We start from the raw sequence: 15479 nt of genomic DNA, 5'->3' as shown, positions 1-15479 counted from the left end.
TTAAAGTGACAATATTAATGATCTCAGTTTCTGTGGGTTAGGAATTCAGATGCAGGTGCAGCTTAGTTGGGTGATAGTGGCCCAGGGTCTCTCCTGAACCTGCAGTCAAGGTATCAGTCAGGCTGTGGTCCTCACAAGGGTTACAGCAGGAGGCTCTGATTCCAAGCTCGCTCATGAAGCTGTTGGCAGGCCTCAGAAAGTTGACTTCCAAGCTCAATCACATGGCTGTTCAGCAGGCTTTAGGTGCCTCTTGGCATGCCTGATGATATTATTCCCTTGCCACATGAGTCTCTCCACAGAGTTACTCAAGCATGGCAGCTGGACTCCCCGAGAGTAACAGCTCAAGAGAGACAGAGAAAGAGCCTGAATTAAAGCATGTGAGCAAAATGCGACTCACTGTTTCTCTGTAACCTAAACTCAGAAAAAACATTTCATCACTTTTGCTGTGTTCTATTTGTTAGAGCTGTGTCACTAGGTCCAGCCCACACTCCGGGGGAAGGGATTGAACAAGGATGTGAATACCAGCAGGTATGGGGCAATCTTAGAGGTGGCCAACCATAGTGCTTAGTTAGCACGTTGAACACATTGATGAATCTCTCTGGTCAGAATGAGTCTTTCCTTCTCTGAAGATTCATAGCATTTCATCTACTTATTAAGGAACACAGGACACTGTGTGTGACTTTTTAGCTGAGTATATGCCCATACACATCAGTGGGTTGTAAGCAACTCCATAAAAACAGTGCCGAATACATGGCTGACATGCAGTAAATAATTACTGTTTGGGTGAGTAAGGGCAAGAAAGGTTGACAGAGGCTAGTATGTGTTTATCAATATTTGTTCTTCAGTAAAAGAATCGTTTTACATTTAGCTAGGCACATAGATGCTCCACTGAAGACTACATTTCTCAATGTCCCTTGCAACTAGAGATTGGCCATGTTATCAATATGTGGCTAGTGGGATGTGAGTGGATAACTGGGCCAGCACTTTCTTTCTTCCCCGTCTGATTGGGAGACAGAGGTTTGGGTGGGTTCCTGCAGCCAATCTCCCTATGGACTAGCAACTGAAGCAGAACTCAACTTTTACCTTATAAAAGCTATATGCCATATATACCTATTATACAGCCATAAAAAGAAGAAGGAAATAATGCCATTTTCAGTAACATGAATGGACCTAGGGATTATCATATTAACTAAAGTAATTCAGAGAAAGACAAATATCATATTATATTTATATGTGGAATCTTAAAAAATGATGCAAATGAAATTATTTACAAAACAGAAACAGAAAACAAACTTATGTTTACTAAAAGGGAAAGGTTGGGAAGAAGGATGAATTAGGATGCTGGGATTAACATACATACACTACTAAATCTAAAGTAGATAATTAACAAGGACCTACTGTATAGCATAGAGAATGCTACTCAATACTCTGTAGTAACCTATATGGGAAAAGAATCTGAAAAAAATAGATATATGCATATGTATAACTACATCACTTTGCTGTACATTTGAAACCAAAATAATATTATAAATAAACTATACTCCAAACCAAAATAATATTATAAATAAACTATACTCCAATATAAAATAAAAATTAAATGAAAGCTATGTGCTTTAGGGTCTTGCTGTTTTATCAGTACTATTACCTATCTGGTACAGAATTGTTTAAAAAAATAAAAATGAAGTCTCCCATGACCCCTCCCCTACCTGAGTTCACCCCATGCTTTAAGCATGTTCTGGGAGCTCCACAAACATTTGTTATATCAAATTCTGCCTGAAGGCCCACTGGGCTATGCTGATGAATGGCAACCCACTTCAATACTCTTGCCTGGAGAATCCCCATGGACAGAGGAGCCTGGCAGGCTACAGTCCATGGGGTTGCAAGAGTCAGACATGACTTAGCGACTAAACCACCACCACCATTGAAGTCACCTCTGTTCCCTGCAGTCAGGCAAGCACAGGCTTCTAGGGTCAACTCTTGTAAAATTTAGGGCTATGAGTCTTCTCAGAGAAGCAGCTATAGCAGTGTGGAGTGGCCTGAACTTTCAAAGGTCTGAGGCAGAAAGCCAGCAGGGAGAGGCTGACGTCAAAATGGATTCTTCTCAAGGAAAACCTGTCCAGATTGAGGTTTCCTCACAGGATGTTGATTTGTTTTCCCAAAAAGGAGAAGAGTTCTCAGCACAGCCCTGCAAAAGGCCAGGCCAGTAGCTCCTCCACACCCCTTCGGCCATCGGGGGCACGTGTCCCATTGGGTAGCAGTGGTCACTGTCAGCCTTGCTCCCCTCTCCTCTGCTCTTAGAGAGCTAGCTTGCTCTCTATCCCAGAGGAGCTGGGCCTCTGCCTTAATCTGGAGCTGGAAAGGATCCACGGCTTCGGACTGAATGTTTTCGTTCTGTTTGTGTTCTTTTACAGTATATGGACAGAAGGCTCCAACCAACACCATCTGCAGATGCCAAAATAAAATGCTCACCTAGCCAAATCAACTCTGCTGAGGCTGGCTCAAGGAGATGACAAAACCTTGTTAAAATACAGGAAGGGGAGAGGAAGGAAGTGGGATGAACTTTTCTTGCCCAGATTGAAAATCTGCTAATAAGACAGATATGTGCCAAGCACAGAGTAATTTGCAGACATTTCTTTTTTATGGGAAGGCAGATTTGAGAAACCAGAAGAGGAGGAAGGAGAGAGGAACTCTAGGTGGAAGTCTGCAGATTCATTTGTCTTGGAATGTGGGGAAGTGTTAAAACACCTACTATTCCTGGACCTTCAAGAGGCATTCAGGATCCTTCAGGCATTCAAAGATGACAGTCGTGTCCATGCCAGCAATGATTCTGAGTGGGAAAATGTTTCTATGCTGTTGTTCTTACAAGAATGAGGCAGTCAATCTGACTGAAGTGGTGGGTTTGGGGGTTTTTTGGTGGTGGTGGTGGTGGATTTTTAAAAAGTTTTTATTGAAGTATAATTGCTTTACAATGTTGTGTTAGTTTCTGCTGTACAGCAAAGTGAATCAGCTTTTTTGAATTTCCTTCCGTTTTAGGTCACCACAGAGCATTGAGTAGAGTACCCTGTGATATTAACATAAAGTCCTCATTAGGCTTCCCTGGTGGCTCAGAGGTTACAGCGTCTGCCCACGATGCGGGAGACCCGGGTTCAGTCCCTGGGTCGGGAAGATCCCCTGGAGAAGGAAATGGCAACCCACTCCAGTACTCTTGCCTGGAGAATCCCATAGATGGAGAAGCCTGGTAGGCTACAGTCCATGGGGTCGCAAAGAGTTGGACACAACTGAGCGACTTTACTTCATTTCACTTCAGGCAAAAGGCAAAAGGAGAGAGGGCAGCAGAGGATGAGATGGTTAGATAGCATCACCAACCCAATGGACATGAGTTTAAGCGAACTCCAGGAGACAGTGAAGGACAGAGGAGCCTGGCCTGCTGCAGTCCATGGGGTCACAAAGAGTTGGACATGACTTAGCAACTGAACAACAACAAAAATATGTGTCAATCCCAGTCTCCAAATTCATCCCACACATCCCGTTCCCCGCTTGGTGTCCATGTATTTGTTTTCTATGTCTGTGTCTCTATTTCTGCTTTGCAAATAGATTCATCCATGTCAGTTTTCTAGATTCAACATATGTGCACAAATATATGATATTTGTTTTTCTTTTTCTGACTTCACTTCACTCTATATGACAGTTTCTAGGTCTATCCGTATTTTGGAAGGAGTGGTTTTATGGAAGCAGATTGAAAGAACTCAGCCTGGAAGGATGATAAAGGTTTTCCAGGTGGTCACTAGCATGCAGTGGAGAGCATGTCAGGCAAGGAAAGGCAAGAAATACACTCCAGAGGTCTGAGAGTACAAGGTATGTTTCTGGAATTCCCAGTAACCTACAAAGGTGCAAACACAGGGCACTTCAATTACATTTTTGATACTAAAGACTAGAGATGACTTCAATTAAAAACATGGAGACTTCAGTTAAAATAGATAACTAATAAGAACCTATTGTATAGCACAGGGAACTCTACTCAGTACTCCGTAATGACCTATATGGGAAAAGAATCTTAAACAGAGTGGATACATGTGTACGGATAATGATTCACTTTGCTATACAGCAGAAACTGACACAACATTGTAAATCAACTCTACTCCAATGAAAAGTTTTTTAAATGATAAAAACATGGAGAAAATAGTGCAAAGGAGGTGGGAGGTGATGAGGAAGGGTCAATAGGGCAGAAAGAAAAGAGACAGAATCTGTTCCCCAGGGTCCAGCTTGGGTAGGAGCACAGGGTACAGGTAAGTGGTGGTAAAAGTTGGGGTTTTAAGTCACCAACTCTTGAGTCAACCACCGCATCAATGTCCTAGGGCTGCTGTAACAAAGTACCACATACCGGGTGGCTTAGCCATCAGAAGCTTCTGGAGGCTGGAGTCCAAAATCAAAGTGTTGGCAGGGTTGGCCCCTTTTCAGGCCTGTGGAGGGAATCCGTTCTGTGCCGCTTTCCTGGCTCCTGGCGGTTGGCTGGCAACCCTTGGTGCCCTTTACTTTGTAGATACGGCTCCCTGCTCTCTGTCTTCATGGTCATGTGGCACTCTCCAGGTGTCTGTGCTGTGTCTGTGTGCCACTTCCCCCCTTTATATGTTCAGAGGCATTTGGACCAGGCCCACCCTAAGGACTCATTTTAGCTTGATTACCTCTGTAGAGACCCTCTCTCCAAATCAGATCGCAGTCACAGGTACTGGGAGTTAGCACCATCAACATCTCTGCAGGAAGGGGCACACAACAGAGCCTATCACTGCCATCTAGGTTTGAATCCCAATTCAGCCAAGTCACTGACTGGGTGGTCTTAACAAAGACTCTAAGCCCCAGTGAAAAGTGAAACTATTAGTCGCTCAGTTGTGAAGTCACTCAGTTGTGTCCGACTCTTTGCGATACCATGGACTATAGTCCAGCAGGCTCCTCTATCCATGGAATTCTCCAGGCAAGAGTACTGGAGTGGGTAGCCATTTCCTTCTCCAGGGGATCTTCCTGACCCAGGGATTGAACCCAGGTCTCTTACATTGCAGGCAGATTCTTTACCCTCTGAGCCACCAGGGAAGCAGTAAGCTGACTAAAATGGGACAGAGAGTATCCCCCATGCAAAGATGACCACAGAGTTAAGTGCCTGATCAGCATCGGTAGTTACTATGTGTGGGAGGACCCTGCATGCAGGTTAAGCTCTGGTATCATTTCTACTTCAGGAATGGAGACCAAGGGACCATGAATAGGCCCCTATTTTCTCACTTCTTTCCCCCCACTTTCATCCCCCAGTGCCTCGCCTGGGGCCTAGAATCTTAGGGGTTTGGTAAATACTCCCTGCAGTTTATGACTCTACACTTCAATTTTGAACCACTGTATCCCCGGGGTGATGGTAACTGAAGCAGTCAATCAAGGGCTGCCCTCTCCTTTTCCATAGGAGTGTGGTTAAATTTCAGTGAATCACATTGTGCCAGGACTTGGAGCAGACACATGGGAGCTGGTTCTTGTTTCAGTGATCCATCAGGCCTTTGATGAGACCTGGTTGGTCCTACGGCAGCAGTCCACGCAGGCCTCATTTCCATCCTAATGACCCCCACCCACTGAGGTCTGGTGGGCCTCCCTACCTCCCCAAGCCTGGCCACCATGTTTCCTCCATTCCAGCCCGGAACACAGAAGTCTCTCTGAGTCTGTCTGAGGCTTCATCTCTGCAGTCACTCCCTCATGGGTTCTCCATTTCTTCCCTGGGAAGGAGGCAGAGCACTGCTCCTGGGCTCCCCAGAGCTTTCTGAGGACCTGTGGTCCCCCAGACCCCTCAACTGAGACTATCACACCTCAGCCAATCATTAACTTCCCCCTCTACCTCTCCAAAGCCAGCAGGATTGGAGGAATCTTTTCTCTCTTTAGTGCACTTTCTGCACTTTTCAGGGATATCCTAGTCTTCTCTGTTCATTTAAGAACTCGGGTTTTGGAAAGCAAAGCCAGAAAGAGGACTGTAAGCTTCCTCCCTCTGTCTCTCTGCCTACCCTCCCAGGCATGGCCGCAGACTGGTCTATTGACTCAAGAGAGAAATACCAGGAAAGGAGAAAAAATAAGTTAATATTTAAAAAATATTATCCCAGCTTGTTTCAGTGAATAAATAAATGAATACATGGCACTGCCCCAAAGCACTTGGGGTAGATCCTGAGCCAGCTACATGAAAAACCTCTCTCTTGAGGTTCCATGAACACCTCTGCTCCCAACAAGAGGGCCCAGACCCCGCCCCCCACCCAGAGGTTCCAACTGAGTGAGTGCCGAAGCCACGATGGTTGAGGCGCTGCTGGCCACGTGCCCCAGGTGGAATCACAGGTTTCTTTGCCCTTGGTCCCAGGTGTGGCTGGCAGTTCTAATGAGCACTTAGCCCTGCTGCCTGGTATTATTATAGTTAATATTTGACATGGCTGGCCTCCTTGCTACCTGGAACCAGTTCTTACTCAACTTATGCAGCAAAGTGAAAGCTTTGCCACTTACTACCCAGGTGACCCTGGGTGACTTACTTACCTTCTGCAAGCATTTTGCTCATAGGTAAGATGGGGATAAGAACTCCCACCTGCCGATTGCTGTGAGGATTAAGGAATGTGCCTAAATAAAGTCCCAAGCCTGTGGCCTGCTAGGCAGTGTCTGCTGCTGGGAATAACTGTGGTTATGACTGTGGCCAGCTTGACCGGGCTCTCCTGTGCCTCGGCTGTGCAGAGATGGGGAGGCCGTCAAGCTATCAGCATTACCACAGCTCCAGGGGCCGTGCCTGTGGACTTCAGTAAACCTACAGAAGGGCCATCACTAAAACCCACTCATGCCTTAAGCCACCCCAGATTAAGATCAGCACTATCCACTCAATGGCTAAGCCCTTACAAAATATCAGCTATGAGCCTGGTATTTCATACACCCGAAAAAGGGCTCCACAGGGAGATACATGTGGGCAGAATAATCATGAAACGGGTAAAACAACTGGGTTTAAATTGAGGGAAATCATTTGTTTGCTTGTGGTCACTGATTTATTCATACCACCTTCAGAGCCCCTTGTGTTTCCAGAGGGGATTTAAGGAGGCCTGGGGGAAATAAGGAACTTTACCCAAGAGGTCGTCTGTGAGTCTGGCCCCGAAGACTGTCACTAGGCACAGCAGGGAGACAGACGCCACGGGAACAGCATCTGCAGGGCCATGGCCGCATGGACACCCCAGGCCCAAGAGGCTGCTTTTCCCAGGAAGGAAGTAGAGTGCTCATCCCCAGATATCCACGCACCTTCTCCCTCACCTCTTTCAGGTTTCTGTTCAAATGTCGTATTTTCAACCAGGCCCTCCCAAACCACCCGTGGCGTGCTAGAATGGGCAAGTCTCCGCTCCTGAGAGCTGAGTTTTAAGGAAATTTGCAAGCTGGGTAGTATACATGATAATTAATGAGAATTAAATCATATAAATGTACAACTAAATGAATTGGACATGGAACAACAGACTGGTTCCAAATAGGAAAAGGAGTATGTTAAGGCTGCATATTGTCACCCTGCTTATTTAACTTATATGCAGGGTAAATCATGCAAAATGCCAGGCTGGATTAAGCACAAGCTGGAATCGAGATGGCTGGGAGAAATATCAATAACCTCAGACATGCAGATGACACCACCCTTAAGGCAGAAAGTGAAGAACTAAAAAGCTTCTTGATGAAAGTGAGTTGGCTTAAAGCTCAACATTCAGAAAACGAAGATCGTGGTATCTGGTCCCATCACTTCATGGCAGATAGATGGGGAAACAGTGAAAACAGTGTCAGACTTTATTTTTCTGGACTCCAAAGTCACTGCAGCCATGAAATTAAAAGACGCTTACTCCTTGGAAGGAAAGTTATGACCAACCTAGTCCAGTACTCTTGCCTGGAGAATCCCATGGGCGGAGGAGCGTGGTAGGCTGCAGTCCATGGGGTCGCTAAGAGTTGGATACGACTGGCAACTTCACTTTCGCTTTTCACTTTCATGCCTTGGAGAAGGAAATGGCAACCCACTCCAGTGTTCTTGTCTGGAGAATCCCAGGGACAGGGGAGCCTGGTGGGCTGCCGTCTGCGAGGTCGCACAGAGTTGGACACGACTGGAGCAACTCAGCAGCAGCAGACAGCATATTAAAAAGCAGAGACATTACTTTGTCAACAAAGGTCCATCTAGTCAAGGCTATGGTTTTTCCAGTGGTCATGTATGGATGTGAGAGTTGGACTGTGAAGAAAGCTGAGCACTGAAGAATTGATGCTTTTGAACTATGGTGTTGGAGGAGACGCTTGAGAGTCTTTTGGACTGCAAGGAGATCCAACCAGTCCATCCTAAAGGAGATCAGTCCTGGGTGTTCATTGATAGTACTGATGTTGAAGCTGAAACTCCAATACTTTGGCCACCTGATGCGAAGAGCTGACTCATTGGAAAAGACCCTGATGCTGGGAAAGATCAAGGGCAGGAGGAGAAGGGGACAACAGAGGATGAGATGGTTGGATGGCATCACCGACTCAATGGACATGGGTTTGGGTGGACTCTGGGAGTTGGTGATGGACAGGGAGGCCTGGAGTACTGTGGTTCATGGAATCTCAAAGAGTCGGACATGACTGAGTGACTGAACTGAACTGAAATGAATTGTACTAGAAATCAAGATTTTAAATTCCTAAACTCACCACTTGTTTTGTGCATTTATACCAACAAATAGTATCACATATATGTGTACATATATACATTCTTTTTTATTCTTTTCCATTATAGGTTATTAATGGCTTCCCTGGTGCCTCAGAGATAAAGAATCTGCTTACAGTGCAAAAGAGGCAGGAGACAAGGATTTGATACCCGGGTGGGGAAGATCCCCTGGAGGAGAAAGTGGCAATTCATTCCAGTATTCTTGCCTGGGAAATCCTATGGACAAAAGAGCCTGGTGGGCTATAGTCCATTGGGTCACAACGAGTTGGACATGACTGAGCAAGTACACACACATTACAGTTATTACAAGATTTGAATATATTTCCCTGTGCTCCACACTAGGTCCTTGTTGTTTATCTATTTTACATATAGGAATCATTCTATATATAAAACACCCTCTTGTCATAACAAACACACTCTTCCAACAACACAAGAGAAGATTCTACACATGGACATAACCATATGGTAAATACTGAAATCAGATTGATTATATTCTGTGCAGCCAAAGATGGAGAAGCTCTATACAGTCAGCAAAAACAAGACCAGGAGCTGACTGTGGTTCAGATCATGAACTGCTTATTGACAAATTCAGACTTAAGTTGAAGAAAATAGGGAAAAACCACTCGACCATTCAGGTATGACCTAAATCAAATCCCTTATGATTGTACAGTGGAACTGAGAAATAGATTCCAGGGATTAGATCTGATAGAGTGCCAGAAGAACTATGGACGGAGGTTCATGAATTGTACAGGAGGTGGGGATCAAGACCATCCCCAAGAAAAAGAAATGCAAAAAGGCAAAATGGTTGTTTGAGGAGGCCTTATGAATAGCTGAGAAAAGAAGAGAAGCTAAGGGCAAAGGAGAAAAGAAAAGATATACTCAACTGAATGCTGAGTTCCCAAGAACAGAAAGGAGAAATAAGAAATCCTTCCTCAGTGATCAATGCAAAGAAATAGAGGAAAACAATAGAATGTGAAAGACTAGAGATCTCTTCAAGAAAATTAGAGATACCAAGGGAACATTTCATGCAAAGATGGGCTCGATAAAGGACAGAAATGGTATGGCCCTAAGAGAAGCAGAAGATATTAAGAAGAGGTGGCAAGAATACACAGAAGAACTATACAAAAAAGATCTTCAAGACCGGGATAATCACGATGGTGTGATCACTCACCTAGAGCCAGACATCCTGGAATGTGAAGTCAAATGGGCCTTAGGAAGCATCACTACGAACAAAGCTAGTGGAGGTAATGGAATTCCAGTTGAGCTATTTAAAATCCTAAAAGATGATGCTGTGAAAGTGCAGCACTCAATATGCCAACAAATTTGGAAAACTCAGCAGCAGCCACAGGACTGGAAAAGGTCAGTTTTCATTCCAATTCCAAAGAAAAGCAATGCCAAAGAATGCTCAAACTACTGCACAGCTGCACTCATCTCACACACTAGCAAAGTGATGCTCAAAATTCTCCAAGCCAGACTTCAATAGTACGTGAACTGAGAACTTCCAGATGTTCAAGTTGGATTTAGAAAAGGCAGAGGAACCAGGGATCAAATTGCCAATATCCGTTGGATCATAGATAAAGCAAGAGAGTTCCAGAAAAACATCTACTTCAGCTTTATTGACTACAGCGAAGCCTTTGACTGTATGGATCACAACAAACTGTGGAAAATTCTTCAAGAGATGGGAATACCAGACCACCTTAACTGCCTCCTGAGAAATCTGTATGCAGGTCAAGAAGCAACAGTTAAAACTGGACATGGAACAACAGACTGGTTCCAAATCGGGAAAGGAGTACATCAAGGCTGCATATTGTCACCCTGCTTATTTAACTTATATGCAGGGTACATCATGCAAAATGCCAGACTGGATTAAGCACAAGCTGGAATCAAGATGGCTGGGAGAAATATCAATAACCTCAGATATGCAGATGACACCACCCTTATGGCAGTAAGCGAAGAAGAACTAACGAGCCTCTTAATGAAAGTGAGAGAAGTGAAAACGTTGGCTTAAAACTCAATATGCAGAAAACTAAGATCATGGTGTCTGGTCTCATCACTTCATGGCAAATAAATTGGGAAACAACGGAAACAGTGAGAGACTTTATTTTTGAGGGCTTCAAAATCACTGCAGATGGTGACTGCAGCCATGAAATTAAAAGACACTTACTGCTTGGAAGAAAAGCTATGACTATCCTAGACAGTATATTAAAAAACAGAGATATTACTTTGCCAACAAAGGTCCATATAGTCAAAGCTATGGTTTTTCCAGTAGTCATATATGGATGTGAGAGTTGGATTGTAAAGAAACCTTGAGCACTGAAGAATAGATGCTTTTGAACTGTGGGGTTGGAGAAGACTCTTAAGAGTCCCCTGGACTGCAAGGAGATCTAACCAGTCAATCCTAAAGGAGATCAGTCCTGAATATTCATTGGAAGGACTGATGCTGAAGCTAAAACTCTAATAGTTTGGCCACCTGATGTGAAGAAATGACTCTTTGGAAAGACCCTGATGCTGGGAAAGATTGAAGGCAGGAACAGAAGGGGGCAATAGAGGATGAGATGGTTGGATGGCATCACCAACTCGATGGACATGAGTCTGAGCAAGCTCTGGGCGTTGGTGATGGACAGGGAAGCCTGGCATGCTGCAGTCCATGGGGTCGCAAAGAGTTGGACACAAGTGAACGACTGAACTGAAATGAGGAGTCTTCATTTCTTAATTATTTTACACATTACTATTATCTCTGCTGCTGCTGCTAAGTCACTTCAGTCGTGTCTGACTCTGTGTGACCCCACAGACAGCAGGCTCTGCCATCCCTGGAATTCTCCAGGCAAGAACACTGGAGTGGGTTGCCATTTCCTTCTCCAATGCATGAAAGTGAAAAGTGAAAGTGAAGTTGCTCAGTCATGTCCGACTCTTTGCGACCCCATGGACTGCAGCCTACCAGGCTCTTCTGTCCATGGGATTTTCCAAGCAAGAGTACTGGAGTACTCAAGGTTATTTACATCTACTCGGTTTAGTAGAAATACTGCATACAATTGCACTACTCTGCATTTCTTCCCAGTTTCATGTTTAATAACGTCACATTTGTAGCATTCAATCTGCCAGAGCAAGAATATTTATACAATTGAAAGTGGCCATTGCAATGAATCCAGACTTTTTCCACCCAGAAAACCAGTGATTGGACATTCCCAGCACCCACTGCTGCCCACCTTCCTGCTTCCGCTTCCCACTCACAGCCCCGCTTATTTTCATTTGGTGTTTCCATGGAACATGTTACTTTTTAACACGTCGCACAAATTTGCTATCATTATTTGTTGTCTCACATCAGAAGTAAGCTCCGTGAGGGCAAGGAATCTTTTTCCTATTATGTCCTTCAAGTATTTCCACACCCAAAGAGTGCCTGCCACCTGGCTGGTGCTCACTAAATTTATTAAATAATGCTGGTGAATGCTGGACTCTGTGAGTAAGATGGGTGGGGGTGGGGGTGGGGATGGAGTTGGAGCCCCTCCCACCCCTCAGCCCAGCCCAGCTGACCAGAGTTTCAGAAGCTCTCTTTCTCTCCCTCTGTCCCTGCAGTCCCTGCCCAGCCTGTAGCCTGAGGGGAATCTTATGTAAATGTGTTCCAGAGGGTCCAAGTCTGAGGCTTTCTCTTTCCCCTGCCAGCTCTACTCACAGGCCAGGTGATCAGCACATGTTTCTCAAGACCAGTGCTTTGCCACCTCTAGGGCAGTGGTTCCTAAGTGGCCCCAGACCAGCAGCACCATGTTAGGAATGCAAATTATCAGACCCCACCCAAGACAGGTTGAGTCAGAAATTCTGGGGATGTGGCCATCTTAGTCCTTTCAGGCTGCTAGAGCAAAATACCACAGCCTGGGTGGCTTATAAACAACAGGGATTGATTTCTCAGTTCTGGAGGCTGCAAGTCTGAGATCTGAGGGTCACATACATTTTATTGCATCCTCACATGGTGGAAGTACCAAGGGAGTTCACTAGGGTCTCTTATGAAATCACGAATCCCATTCTGCTCTCAGGACCTAATCGCCTCCCAAAGGCCCCACCTCCCAATCCCAAGAGGGTTATGTTTCAACATAAGAACTTTGAGGAGAACATTCCTACCCTAGCAGAGGCCCAGCGATTTGTGTTTCTAAGATTCCAGTGCCGTGATTTGAGGACCACTGATCAAAGCCTTAGTCACCCTAAAGCAGTGGTTCTTAGGGACTTCTCTGGTGGTCCAATGGTTAAGAATCTGTCTTTCAATGCAGGGGACATGGGTTCGATCCCTGGACAGAAAACTAAGATCCCACATGCCACGGGGCAACTAACCCATGCGCCACAACTACTGAGCCTACAAACCACAAAAAAACGATCCTGCATGAGGCAAACAAGACCCAGTGCAGCCAAATAGATAAATATGGCTCAGTGCATAAAGTATCTGCCTGCAATGCAGGAGACACAGGAGATGTGGATTCGATCCCTGGGTCAGGAAGATCCCCTGGAGAAGAAAATGGCAAACCACTCCTGTATTCTTGCCTAGGAAATCGAATGGATAGGAGCCTGGTGGGCTACAGTCCAAAGGGTCTCAAAGAGCCGGACACGACTGAGTAACTAAGAATAATAATGATAATAGAGCGCAATAATAATGATAATAGAGCAGTGGTTTCCATATGGGATTGTTTTCCTCTGCCCCCTTCCCTACCAAGGACACTTTAGGCAGGATCTGGAGACACGGTTGCTCATCACAACTCTTGAGAGTGGTGGTGCTACTAGCATCCAGGGTGTAGAGACCACGGAAGCCACTCATCCTCTTACAGTGCACAGGGAGTCCCTCCACAACAAGAATTATCTGCCCAAAAGGTCAGTGGTGCCGACTGGAGAACACTGCTCTTAAGTATCCTCACTGCCCCACATCCAGCCAGCCAGCCTTCCTTCCCTTCTTTCCTGTCACATGTTCTTAGCACCCAGTAGGTGATACAAACCAAGATGCCAGCCTCTGCCAGCAGCTGTGAGGGAGACAGATGAGCCTGGAGATCTGCTTCATGCAGAGCCCTGCACCGAGGAATCCAAATCCTGCAGCTGACCTTTACAGCTCAGTGTGCTAAGTGCAATGATCAGAGAGATATCAAGGGGGTGCTCCCAACCCAAGCTTGAACATCAGGGAGGACTTCCTGGAGAAAGTGGCTTCTGTGCTGAGACTTCAAAGGCAGAGTTATTAGGACTCATCAGGGAGGGAGTGATGGGGAACGTTTTCCTTACGGAGCACTTACTATGTTCCAGTCACTATGCTGACTATTTTACTGTCTCGTTTCATCCCTGAAGCACTTTCCAAAGTTGACACTATCATTATCTCCATTTTAGAGATGGGGACACTGCCTTCCAGATACACTAAATAAGCTGCCTAAAGCCACTGAGCTGGGAAACATGAAAGCAGGGATTTGAATTCAGTTCTGAAGATGCCAAAGCCTGACAAGGTGACAGTCTGACAAAGCGCAAAGGAGGTAGAATTAACAGTGGTTTTAAAAAAAACCACTGTTAACCCTTGTGTTAAGGGCTCAATTTTGTCCCCTGAAAATGCATATGTTGCGGCCCCAGTACCTGGAGAATACGACTATATTTAGAGATTAGGTCTTTAAAGAGGTAATGAAGCTAAATTGTGACCATGAGGGTGGGCCCTAATCCAGTATGACAGATGTCCTGATAAGAAGTGGAAATTTGGACATAGAAAAAAAAATCAGGGATGTGCAGGCACAGGAAGGAAGAACCCTGGAAGACATAGGGAGGCAGCCACGTGCAAATCAAGGACAGAGGCCTCAAGAAACTAAAGACACTGACACCCCGATCTTGGACTTCCAGCCTCCAGCACTGTGGGAAAATGAATTCTGTTGCTTAGCACCAGTCTCCCACCCCATCCCCCACCCCACCCCACCCCCATCTGTGGTGTTTTGTTCTGATGGCCCAAGTGAACTAATACACCTTGTTTCCTCTTTGGGGACATTGCTTTGAAAGTAGGGAAATTTCAGTCATGTTAATTGTGCTTTACTGTTTCTGTTGTAAAAGAGAAGGAGAAATCTAGGTCTGTGGCCCTTTCTCTTCCCAACCTGACCCGTGCACCCCCTGACTAAGGGTCATCTGGTCAACCAAAGCTGCTAGCACAGAGTTTTTCCTCCTGGCTTTTGTAAGAGTCAAAACATATACACCACCATGTGTAAAATAGACAGCCAATGGGAATTTGCTGTATGACTCGGGGAACTCAAACCATGGCTGGATAACATAGAGGGGTGGGTTGGGGAGAGAGGTTCAAGAGGGAGAGGCATACATATACCCATGGCTGATTCATGCTGATGTATGGCAGAAACCAACTCAATATTGTAAAGTAATTATCCTTCAATTAAAAATAGATAATTTTTCTAAACAAAGCATTCACTGAGGAGACTGTGCAGGGCATCTTGTCAGGGGAGGAGAACTGGGAGGGCCTTAAATGGCAGGGGCAGATTCTCAGAGGTAAAAGAGGTGATACAGACCTGAGTGCCAACAGGGGACCCCGAGTCCCATCCCCTTGCAGCACTACAAAGAGTGGCCACTGGGCAGCTGGCATGGCTGACCAGGCCTAAATTCTCATTCACCAGAGCACTGGCACCTCCAGGCAGAGGTCAAGGACATCTCAGTCACTGCCAGTGAGGATCCAAGACTATAGGCAGGACCACTAAGAAGGGCCCTAGAACTAACCCTGCTTCTGGGGGATGTGGGCAGCAGCCCACACCAGCACACGCTGAGATGGTGTCTC

The 15479-nt window shown here is 45.5% G+C and overlaps 1 protein-coding gene across 1 annotated transcript in view; it reads right to left on the bottom strand.

Annotated features, from left to right (window-relative positions):
- GADD45A (growth arrest and DNA damage inducible alpha) overlaps positions 1 to 15479 on the bottom strand; it is a 160860-nt gene that overhangs the window by 80148 nt on the left and 65233 nt on the right. The gene's annotated exons all lie outside the window — the stretch shown is intronic.

This window comes from Bos grunniens, chromosome 3, assembly GCF_055505025.1.
Source record: "Bos grunniens cultivar Pamir isolate PY7600 chromosome 3, Bosgru_T2T1.0, whole genome shotgun sequence".
In the NCBI taxonomy this organism is placed as follows: Eukaryota; Metazoa; Chordata; class Mammalia; order Artiodactyla; family Bovidae; genus Bos; species Bos grunniens.
The sequence above is the reverse complement of the archived record's forward strand: the minus strand, read 5'-3'. Positions and strand labels throughout refer to the sequence as shown.